Below are 12,142 nucleotides of genomic sequence, written 5' to 3' on the forward strand. Positions count from 1 at the left end.
ACTTCGCTTTACAGATGTCGGCTGGCGACTGGTAGGGAAGTCATTCAAGCACAGGAGAGAGCATCTTGGAAATACCCAAGATTCGATAGATGAGATAGGACAGAGGATAGGCCGACTGTTTGGGCCTCCTTCTCTTTACAGAAGGCGGCTGACGACTGGAGGGGAAGTCATTCGAGCACGTGTGAGTATCTTAGTGATCTTTGGGAAGTGACTTTATGGGCAGAGTGAGCTGTTTTCGCACGAGGTTTGTCAGAGTTAAGATCTTGATAAGATCGCTCAATAAATTGTGGTGTTGATTGATGTATATCTGAAGGTGGCTTGGCTGGATCTTATACCCTTAGTAAAGACGGGTCGATTTGTGAGTCGTCCATATGATTTGTCGACCAGTCAGTCGAGTGAGCTTCTGGTCGAGCAAACTGTTGAGAAGGTGGTCGAGTCGACTATTTGGGGGTCGTCTCGACTTATGAGGGGTCGACTAATCCCGCACTTCGTGTCGGTAAAAGATGACTCGTTTCCTTGGCGTGTCAATAGACTTGCTCTTGGTCGGGCCTTTGGGTCACTAAGTCGGTTTGGACCATAGCTTTTTTTTGCCTATGAATACAATCTTTCATCATCTTTATCTTTAAATAGTAAATTACCATAACAGTATCTGTAAATATGAGATTATTGTGTGCTCTCCAAATGATCCAGCAGACTGTATGGAAACAGAGACTCCAAAGCTACCGCACTGGGGTTTGAACTGACCTATCAATGCATAATTCAAAGCATTGTTGGATGCGAGGGGAAGGGATGCGATACCAATTCTGAGGAGGAAGGGAGCACAAACTTGATTGGCGAATTGACAAGAGAGGAAAAGGTGGTTATGAGTTTCCTGGTTGGTGCAGAAAGAGCAGCATGGGTCTCCAGTTCAGCCTTGAGAAGCTAGTCTATCCTTAGTCTTCAGTTTAGCCTTGGATAACAACCATGCAAAGAACCTAACTCTGTTAATTAGTCGGTAGATTGTTCTAGATGGTGGAGCAATGTGGGCTGCGGACGCCACCATCAGTAAGGATGGAGCGGGATTTAACTGAGAAGGACGTACCCTGAGGTATTAAGGGGCCAAAGGACCTTATCAGTGGTAGCGGTGGGACGCGGGTTGCTAGAAACTAACAGCTGGTTGAGATAAAGAACTTACTTCCTTTCCTCCTCAAAGATTGGCCCCTGATAATGGGTCTCCAAACCCAGCAGTCCCCTTGAAATCTCCCTTGAGATTCAATGAAGACGAATTTAGAGAGGGTCAGGTTGTATGCAAGGGGAAATAGACTAGCTAGAGACTTATCTCCTATCCATTTGTCCTCCCAAAAGAGGATCCGCTGACCATTACCTAGTCGTCACTTGACCATGCCCGAAAAGTGTTGGCAGTTAGAAAAGGAAAGTAAGACATAAAATAAAGGACAAATTTTTAAAATGACACTTTTTTTAATTTTATATAGCAAAAACGATATATCTCATGAGAAAATAATCTGCAAAACCAACCATTTTCTTATGAAAATGGTCGGTTTTATAGTCGCGAAGTTTTTCGAGCTACATGGTACTGCTAGTCCCGTGTAGTTCGGCCAGCAATTGAAATGCACGGGACTAGCAGTCTTGTGCTTCTTCTTCTACAATTGATCCTGAGAGAAGAATGAAATACACGGGACTACTAGTCCCGTGCATTTCAATTGCTGACCGAACTACACGGGACTAGCAGTCCCGTGTAGCTCAAAAAACTTCGCGACTATAAAACCGATCATTTTCCAAAGAAAATGATTGGTTTTGCAGATTATTTTCTCATGAGATATATCGTTTTTGCTATATAAAATTGAAAAAAGTGTCATTTTAAAAATTTGTCCTAAAATAAAACAAAGTTCAATCTCACCATCATGCTTGCTTGAATTCATTTCAATCTCCGTTAGCATAATAAACATACGGAATATATAGAATGATTACCGCATGCGACTTCCTACATTAGGAAAACCGGTAATATTCTTATTTTTATTTTTTTTAGAAGCCGAACCGAATAAGGTATCAAGATCGAGAAGCATGAAGCTGTTAGTAGAACTGCGATTCAATGATTCGCGGTCCTGTAGATGTTTAATTAGAGCCCTCGCATGCATCACGCGAGGACAAAATGGTGCGTGTTTAGAGCCCGTAAAAAAATTTGCCATTTTGCGCCTCTCGTGATAGCCTATGATTTTGTACGTGTATGATATTTTATTTTATGCGAAGAGGTCTAATTTTCACACGTCTCCATCTTTTTTGATTCCCTCTGAGGAAACGTCTTGCGAGCGCACGAGCAAGAACCCTGAGTTTATAATAAGGCTCCACGTGGTTGAAGGTACCTTTTTTATTAATTTCTATTTTACAAAAATCTTATTTGGTTGTTAGAAAGCAAAGAAAGAGAGAAATATGAGGTAGCAAATGATATGGTAATTATTTTCTTCTCACTTTGTTTGGTTATATATCACGAAAAGTAATAGCTGAAAGTAGACAAATAAAACTTAACGAGGTCTAAAAAATACCTAATGGTTTTTTGAGTAAAGTAAAAACAGCTAAAATACTGATGTGACGTCATTCACTTTCCAATTACTATCCATTCACTTATCAAACACCAAACGAGATAAAAATGAAAAGTGGAGCCCTTTTAATTTTTAATTTTTGGTGCACTTTCCATTTACTTACTAGTTGGCCAACACACCCTAAGTTAATACTTATGAGACGCCATTCACTTTCCAATTCCGCACACATAGTATTTATGTTTTACAGTACTTTTGTAAACGTAAATTAAATTTTATTTCCAAAAGTTTCATACAGTAGGTTGCCACTGCGTACCAACCGCTATAAAGGTGCAAATTTGTGAGGAGTTATTTTTTGAAACCGAGTAATAATGTAATCTTCATGTAAATCAAACTTCAAGAAAAAATTTTGTGAGAGTAAGGAATCAAGTGCTTTAAGAGTGAAGGAAAAGTTAGATGGAAGTTTGTGTTGGATATTTAATTTGTTGGAGAAAAGGCAATCTTGTTTTTGTGAATAGTCCCACATTAATGAATAGTTGATTGTTTAAATTGCATCTCCTCTTATTGGGCTTTGAATAGTATTTTGGATTTTGTATTGTTTGGGCTTTGCATATCACACGCGCGCGCACGCCACGCCTTGCTGCACCGCACACGTTCTTTTTATTTTCTCAGACTTTATTTTACCATATTTTACACGTTTTTGCATGCGTAATGGCTTTACAATTATGAGGAACGTTACAAAAATAATAGCTAACGTTACCGAATTTATTGAGGGGTTTGTAACGGCTATCTAAAAGCCTATATATACAACTTTTCTCTTATTCGGAAATATAGAGCAATTCTCTTGTTTCTCTTCTCTTCTCTGCATATTATTTTCTTCTATATTTTGGTTTTATTTTTGGGCAATTTTCTTCATCTGAGCAGAAACTCTGTTCTCTCGCCCGAGTACAGAGGCCGGCTGCTTCCGGTGGGTTTTTACCGCTAGGGGAGAGATGATCATCTGCGTCAGGGCGATAGGCGGGTCCTTAATCTTCTAGGACAGTGATTACACTACTGCTCCCGTTCAAACTAGATTTTATTATTTTATTTTATTCGGATTAATCTGTCTGCTATACTTTTATGTGATATTTTTCCAACAGTTTGCTCATCACAAAGTGTGACGGGACAAAAAGAGCATTAACTATTATAGGTTCCACTAATGATCGCATTACGTGAGATGAGACGTTGAGCTATAGCTCACCACACGCGGCCACAGTACTCACCACCAAACGTGCTTCGCATCGTCGCGTGTAATTAATTTTCTGAATAAAGTTGTTGGCTATGGTTTTCCGACATTATTACTTTCTAGCTATATCTGCACCTATTCATTGTTCCGTACCTGTTACTGTTCACGTGATCTCTTTTGATGGACGGTCGGTGTTTAAGGGCTTACCGAACCTTATATCTAATGCGGTGTCCTAGTGGAGGGTTATGGTTGTTGGTATGATATCATTAGGGGTGTCCATTTGGGCTTGAGGTCCATGGCCGGTTGGTATGATATGATTAGGGGTGTCTATTTGGGCTTGAGACCTAGGCCCAACCTGGTGTCCGGATCGGACTTGGTCGGGCCTGAGCCCGCTCGGGCCCTGGAAAAGCCCCGAATCCCGGGTCGAACCAGGCTTTGGGCCCAAGCTCGGGTCGTCTAGTGGAGGCCCGTATCGGGCCCGACCCAGAAGATGGTCGGGCGTCCGGGTCTGGCCCGGTCACAGGCCTGGACCCGGCAGAAGATTTTGAACCTGGCCGGGTCAGCTCGACACGTGGTCCAACGATCACAAATGTGGCCGTTAGACCGGGTCGGCCCGGTCCGATCTGACCAGAAGGGATCTAATAGAGTTTAACTCTCCCTTTAGATGAGGATCAGAGAGGTCTCCCGATGCTACACTAGTTGTGAGCATTCTATTGAGAACGTCAACAACTAGAAGAAAAAGCATAGGAGAAAGAGGGTCTCCTTGTCTAAGACTCCTATGACAAGGAAAAAAAATTGGTTGGGGATCCATTGACCAGAACAGCTGCTTTTGATGAAGAAAGAATGTGTTTGATCTAAAACACAATTTTGAACTAAAGCCCCTGGCTGCCATAAGAGATAGGAGAAAACTCCAATTGACACAGTCAAAAGCCTTATAGAAATCAACCTTGATGGCACAAACCTCCTTTTCCCCCAAGAACAGTAATTAATCATCTCATGAGCAAAAAGATGGAGTCTAAAGTTGGTTTATTTTTTGGAAGGTTGATTGAGATCTATCAACAAGGAGGTGGATGAGATTGCTCAGTCCGTTGGCCAAAAGTTTGGAGAAGATTTTACAAGAACTATTGATAAGACTGATAGGCTTGAACTCCCCTAGAGAGTTAGCCCCTTCTTTTTTTGGAATGAGACAAATATATGAGAAGTTGATATTATGTAAGGATTGGGGGTGGGAATGAAGAGATTGGATGAAGGAAACCACATCTGTTTCAATAGTGTTCCAAAATTTTTGGTAGAACAGGAGAGGAAATCCGTCTGGACCGGGAGATTTCTCAGGATTAAGATCAAAGACCGCTGGTTTTGATTTCCTCATGAGAAAAGGGAAGGTCTAGTGAGGAAAGATCAAGGGAAGATCCTGGATATAAAAGGTTCCAATCTACTAAAAGTCTGGATTCTGAAGGCCACTGAAAACAGTTGGAGAAGAAATCAAAGAATACTTTCTTCATCTCTGATTCTGAAGAAATGATACAATTATCAATCTGAAGGTGGAGAATAAAATTCTCTCTCCTTCTGAAGGAGGCGGCCTTATGGAAAAATTTAGTGTTATTATCCCCCCTCTCTCAACCAAAGGATTTTGGATCACCGATAATGGGAATTAACGTTTAATTTGAGGCATACGCTTTTTTTTAATTTTAATTTTATTTTTATTTTATTTTTTTATCAGCAGCAGATCGAGATTGAGAAATAGGTACATAATTGACTAAGACTTGTGCAATGCACGGCTTTATTTGCTGTCAATATTGCAATCTATTTTCAAAATAGATAGACGACACAATTTTTTAAATATATCAAAAAACTAAAATGAAACTTTTCGGTAACTTACGATAAAAGCAAAATAATATTGAATCGCTCATTTGGTGTAATAGTATTATTACTCAATGAAATACACATTAAAAATTTGAAATATCTTGTCAATATCAGTTTCTAATAAAATAAAAAGTAACTTCAACAAATATGTATATATTTTTTGTTATACGTCATTTAAATAATAATGACTTAAGTGATCAGTAATGATACGAAAAATACTTACTTTTGATGCCGGGTTGTAGTTGATCCTAATATTTTAATTCTTCTTGCAAATGAGGTACATATTGGGTCCTCAGTTTGGGGTTGGGCTGTGGGCCTGGGCTTCGAAATGAACTGAGTTTTGTGAATGACACCCCGTGAACTCTTTCATGCTCATTGGCCTCATGATTCTATAAAGATCACCTCATCCTCCCTTTTAGTCCAACTCATTCAGCTTCTTGGTTTAGGATGGTTTCCTCCCTTTTATTCATCCCACGTGATTTTTTTTCTTTTTTGTTCTTTTTCGAAGAGGAAGTGTTAATTCCAATAGAGATGTAGGGACCAGATCAGTCCACAATCCCTAACTCGGTGGTGGTCGAGAAATATGGTTGATTTTGAAGGACCATCTCTGATCGTCATGGATATTGTATATATATATCTTCTTGCCGCTGAGTTCCATACACTTGAATGCATCTAGGGATTTTCTGCGAGACTAAAACCAGATTTCTTAGAATTGCGAGAAACAAACACGTTACACTCAGGGGGCCTCAAGGATCGCTATCCGGGGATTAACGACAACCACATCAGATCAACAGACTTGAAATTTTTATTTTCCTACGCCACCCAATTCTAATAATTTACCCGTAGTAACAGATCGAAAAGGGGAAATATAGAATGAGAATAGGAGAGGAAAAATCTTGGCAGCACATTGTGAGCCAGATTAGATGCGAACTGAAACTAATTGAATGAAGGAACAAGTTCTTATATACGTTGCGTTGATGGTGATTTTAAGTCAAGAGTTCACGTGAACATGTTGTTCACGGACTACAACCGCAGGCTTTTTACAGAGGACGCGTGATAATAAGTGCTGATGAATGCTTCCGTTCAGGCCCAATTCTTTTAAAACGCGAAGGCCTTGTTTGCCTTTACTGGGCTATTTAAGCCCATAATTCCCAGCCCATTTCATTTGCTGGACTTAAAGCTTTGGTGGAACACGGAGGTGGGCTTCACCGCGCTAATGAGCTTTAATCAAGGGCATCCTCGCGATTAGCGAGTCAACAGTTATTTCTTTATTCTGAATTGTAAATCTTTTTAGGTGGGGTTAGTCAAGTAGGACTCAAAAGTAAAATTAGGTTAATTTGTACGATAAAATTTCATAGTGTTAGTTAATTAGAATTAGAATAAAAGTTTACAGTATTAGTCAACTAGAATTATAGCAAAACTAGAATTGAGATAATTGTACAAAATTATCCATTTTTTAAAATTTTTATACGAAAATGAGAGTTCTAGGCTCTCAAATTATCCCAAGTTTTAGTTTAGAACTAGGTGGTAAAAAACTAGAACTCTTCATTTTATTTTCTTCTTTTTTATTTTTTATATCTCTTTTATTTTTTACCTCGTCAACATCATTAGACCATACTTATAAGACCAGATATCGTCTCATTTTAATCATCTCTTATATTTTCTTGTTCTATCGAACATTCTAATAATATAATTGAATTAAAAGTAGAGAAAGTATAGATCCATAATTTATTTAAAAATAAAATTGAGAGACGACAAAAGGAGATCTTGAGGAGCAAAAAAAAAAGGAAAATATGGGGAAAAAAATTAGACTTGCACTATAATAATAAATAAAAAATTAAAAAACTACAACATATATTATAATAATTTTACATTATCTTATAATCTAACCAAAAGTTATTTAATAGTAACATTCCAGTAAACAATTAATCAATAATAGTAAGTTTAAAATACATAAGTAGTATTTATATCATCAAAATGCATAATTATGTACTTCACGATTATCAAAAATTATTCCATGTTATTTATCAAAATATCCCACTTCACAAAATTGTTCATAACTATCCCACTAAAAATATCCCAATTTACCAACACTCCTTATTAGGAAAAATTTTAAAATTTAGGGGGTGATGTTGGCAAGGTTCCCTAGCTAGTTATATCACATATTATCAATAAAATAGTTATAAAAAAAGAAGGTAATGTAGAATGGAGCCAACGAATAGCAACCGAAGAGCAATTTCCAACAAGGGGCGTCCATGAGGATGACGAGATGACGTCTATCGTCAGTCACCGCGTACGTAGATACCATAGTTGGCTAAAACTCTAATCATAGTTTTTATAGAAAAAAAAGGTAAAAAAATAAAAAAGAATTGTAATTTTAAATTTTGACGGTTGCATTCAAGCAATGCTGTATATTTCTCTCTCTCTCTCTCTTTTTTTAAGGCTGTTTGGTTCGTTTCCTAGATATAGGGAAATGCATTTTCATGTTACAAAAATACAAGTTTTGAGTTTTTCAAACTTTTCTAAGAAATAGATTGTTTCGCTTTGGTTCGCACAAAAAAAAATGGTTGGAAACCAATGTATTTATTTTTCTTCTGTTTGGTTCGCATGGAAAAAAAAGGAAAACTTTTGTTTATATGGCAAAAAGCTGACGTGGCTGCAGTTTTCGTCGATTTCACGAGGTTGAGGAAGGAATTGGGGGAGAGAAAAAAATCTGATGTGGCGGCGATTTTCACCGAGTTTCCCTTCTTCAACCCTAGCGAACCAAAGATGGGAAAAAAAACCTACGGAAAGCATATATCCTACGTGGCCACGAAAAATCTGATGTGGAGGTGGTGTAAAACTTTTTCACCGAGTTAAAAAACGAACCAAACAACCCCTAAAGTCAAACAAACCACGTTATTCAAATGATTTCAAAATATAGTACGATTTAAAACATTCGCTCCTGATTTTTTTTCCTATCCTTACTTAAATTTCTTTTGCATGCGCTTATTTAGAATTTACGTTATGATAAATATCACAGTTTACTACCCTCGGTTCATTTAACTTAGCAGGAGATCGAGAATCTTTTCGATCGAGCACAAAAGCGATCCGATCGATCGAGCATTATCCAATAATTGTTTACGGAACCTCACCGCCTTTTTGAATATCTTCGCCTCATCAACATTAAAAAAAATTTAAAAAAAACCCCTCTCATCGTCACCAGAAAAAAAAAAAAAGCAAAAAGCGCAGATTAAAAACTAATTAAAAAAAAACCTCGATGTCTCAGTTAATGCTCGATGGAATATCGGGGTGCCACTCTTTGTAGGTACGAGTCAAGCGTCAAACATAAGCTTAATTAAACCTAACTTTGTCGCTCGCTAATCGCGCGGTTAATGGCGCGACGCGGTGTTTTTTTCCGTCTAGTTGGACTGCTAATTAATGACTTCAGTTCTAAGTCATGCTCTAGGCCTGGGGCTGATTAAAATAAAACAATCATTTAAGGTGATTGATTGAAAATACAACTGTTTTTTGGATAAGAGACGATGATATTCTCTAATAATGATTTTTTTGGCAAATGAAGGGATATATATGATAGCCTGCTTTATTTTTTCTTGAAAGGGTAACGCGAAAGTCTGGTGTGCATGTGTTTGTTTCTTCAATCTAAAACCTAATAAAGCTGCTTTTGAGATTCTCAATAATTTTCTTTCGCATTGAGCAAGATGATATGTTAATTTATATTTGAGAAAAAAACAAAAAAAAAGGACGAAAAAAAAAACAGAGAAGCCAACCTTGGACTAGATATGCTATGCGCGGCTTTGAGTGTAACTTATCAGGGACCCACCCTTTATGTATTTATGTTCTGTATCTATTCCTGTATAATAATTAGAAGATCCAAAAATTTGCTACTTATGCTACAGTAAATGATACACTAAATTACTCTAGCATTATTATTGTAGCACATGCGGGAACTGCAGCGTTCTAAAAATATTACTGTAGAACAAGCAGGACACTGCAATATTTTTCTAAAATATTACTGTAGCACTTGCAAAAATATTTAAAGACCAGAATTACTGTAGTAAAAAAAAAAATGGGGCAGCGCTCACTAGTAGAATCTAAGGTAGAATAAAATTTTCTCTGCTAAATCTGGAAGAAAATTAAGTTTCATGAACCCAGTCACAGAAATTGTTCCGAGTTTATTGGTTTTTATTTTTTTTCTGTTAAATAAATTACTGAATTTATTGCGTCAGGTGAGTTCCTACATGCATAATGCTCATAGTTCCGTGTGGAGCCCACCGACATTAACTCATCCTCAGAAGAGCCCACAAAAGGAATTATACGTGATTAGGTTCGTAAAAAGCGAGGAAGAGTTCAGATAGAACATCAAAGCCCCACCAAAGTATCTCTTAAAGATCTCTCCTTTTTTCCCACTAATTAAAGCTTTGATCTAATTTTGTTTTTAATTTTTTGCGGAGTGTCAATCCTAATCATGCAACATTCTTTTCTACTAATCCAAAATCCCAACTATGCACAAGAGGTACAATCATGGCTGAAGCCAAGAGCAATCCAATACTTTTTTTTATATAAAAAAGTCCTTGATGGTACGTATTGTAAATAAAAAACCTTAAATAGATGGCGGACGTCATTTAAATATTTAGCAGAAGCAAAGCTATACAGTTACAAAACAAAGACCATGTTGGTGAGAGTTGATTATGTACGTGGGGTTGAGAGACGAGAGTTGAGCGGTTCCTCTTGTAGTCCTAGCTGATACATAGTGGATTTCTTGTATTGTTGCCCGTGGACGTAGGTCGAAGTTGGTCGACTGAACCACATAAATCTCGGTGTTCTTTCTTCTTGATTGTGGTTATTTTATACCTTATTGATTGTGGGTTGGCTTTCGAGTTGCGCAAATCGTAGTAGGCGAGGAAACTAAAATTCCCCAACAAGTGCTATCAGAGCCATGATGATGGATCCAGGAGCGAGTTCGCAATATAGAAGAAGACGTCGTGCAAGATTGAAGATCGATGTTACAAGAATCAAGATGAAGAAAAAAAAGGAAGGAACGACCATTGCCGACAGGAGGATTTAACGGCGACTAATCGTCCGGAGGAGAGCGCCCGAGGGATGCGCTGTCCGACGACGAAGTTTGCAGGCTACTGTATCAATGAATCGCGGTGTCGAGGAGGTGCAATCGGTCACCAGCAGAGGGCTTGTGGAGACAGAGTGGTAGTGAGAGGAGCAGGCGATAACAAGTTGGCGGAGTTGCTTGGAAGAATTCTCGAGAGAGCTTCAATTGTCTCTGTTTGTGAAAATCATGTGAGGAGAAGCCATGTCACCAAAAATCATGTGGGCAGTCGTGGTGTTTGGTGTTCCAGATGAGATTGAATGGTCTAGAATGATTGGTGAGTAGATGGCGAAATCGACGGCGGATTTTGGCGATCTAGCAGTCGATTCCTAGGTTTTGGAGTGCTTTGAACGCGATGGGAAGGTTTGATTTTTTAGATTTTTCTCAAATTGATAAGAAAGTGCTGATAAGTTCTGATGGTTGTAACGAGACAAATCTGATGGCAGATAAGGCAAACGAGTATGCGACGGATGAGAATTGTGTAGAGAATTAGATGTGATCCTAGCAGTAGAGTTGTCAGCATATAATTATTCAGAACCATCGCGGGAGCAGGAGTTGGTTGGTGTGTAGACTCGAGGAGGATAGTGCTAAATTAGGTGGAGCTTGCAAGCAGGCACGACTGAGTGGCACACATGGAGATGAAGATGGTGACATTGGACTTGAAGATGATGAACGCTCATATTCGGTCCAAGCTAAGTGATGGAGGAGATTGAGGCATCTAGCTCGTAGTGTGGAGTAGGAGAGGTGCACCAATATGATTCGAGACGAGCGATGCAGGTGGAGTACGAGGACATCAAGTGAGGGAAGGCTACTGTCAAGTTCTGTTCGAGAGGAGAAGCATGGTTGATTTTCTTCTAATGTCATAGGTGGCGGATCTCTTGGTACGTACAAGAGAGGTGGCAAGCGCCACGGCGAGGTAGATGAAAGTGAGGTCATAGGGGCATCTAGGTTGGAGTACGAGTGTTTCAATTAGGATTAGAAGTGCAGATGCTTCAGATTGAAGTACAAAAGAAATAGAAGACTCTAGCAGGAGAGACAAAATTTCAAGACGGCAATGGTAGATCTTCGAGGTGGCTTGGGAATCAAATCCAAGGTGGAGATTGTTGGGATTGTGTCTTTGATTCTTTGTATAACTTCATGAGAATTAGATAGGGTTATAAATCTATCATGATTAGGAGATTGGGCCTCATCATGATTAGAAGTTTGAATCCTATTCTAATTAGGAAGTTAGGCTAAAGATAGAGTTTTGGTTTCCTTATATATATTCTTCTATTGTTGGAGAAAAAAACCAAACAGATGAGAGAGGCAATATTCTTGTAATCTAGGATTAGCAGAAGACGTAACTTGATTCAAGAATATTGTGCGAGAGGCGACGATTTCGTAGTCTTTGTCCGTGCAAAAGATTACATCATTGGG

Source organism: Asparagus officinalis, chromosome 10 (assembly GCF_001876935.1).
Source record: "Asparagus officinalis chromosome 10, Aspof.V1, whole genome shotgun sequence".
NCBI lineage: Eukaryota > Viridiplantae > Streptophyta > Magnoliopsida > Asparagales > Asparagaceae > Asparagus > Asparagus officinalis.